Genomic DNA, 305 nt, shown 5'->3' on the forward strand with positions numbered 1-305 from the left:
GCCCCCCCCCCCCCCTCCCCCAGCCGCTCCGCCCGGTTCCGGGGAGTCGGTCGGGACAAAATGGCCTCCCCTCCCCCTTCAGGGCTGCTCGGCCGGGACGCTCCCACGGGCGGGCGAGCGAGCTCTGTGGTCGAGGGATCGCGGCGGGCCTGAGGACAGTTCCTCTTCCGAGCTGAAACTCCGCGCTGGGGCCAAGAGGGCAGCGAAGGAGGATCCGGAGCGGACGAGCCCAGCTACATAGCCCCAGGAAGCCGAGCCGCCCGGCCAGAGCCACCTTTTCCCCGTGCCCTCTCACGCCGGCGTGC

Source organism: Tupaia chinensis, unplaced genomic scaffold (assembly GCF_000334495.1).
Source record: "Tupaia chinensis unplaced genomic scaffold, TupChi_1.0 Scaffold139757_1, whole genome shotgun sequence".
NCBI lineage: Eukaryota > Metazoa > Chordata > Mammalia > Scandentia > Tupaiidae > Tupaia > Tupaia belangeri.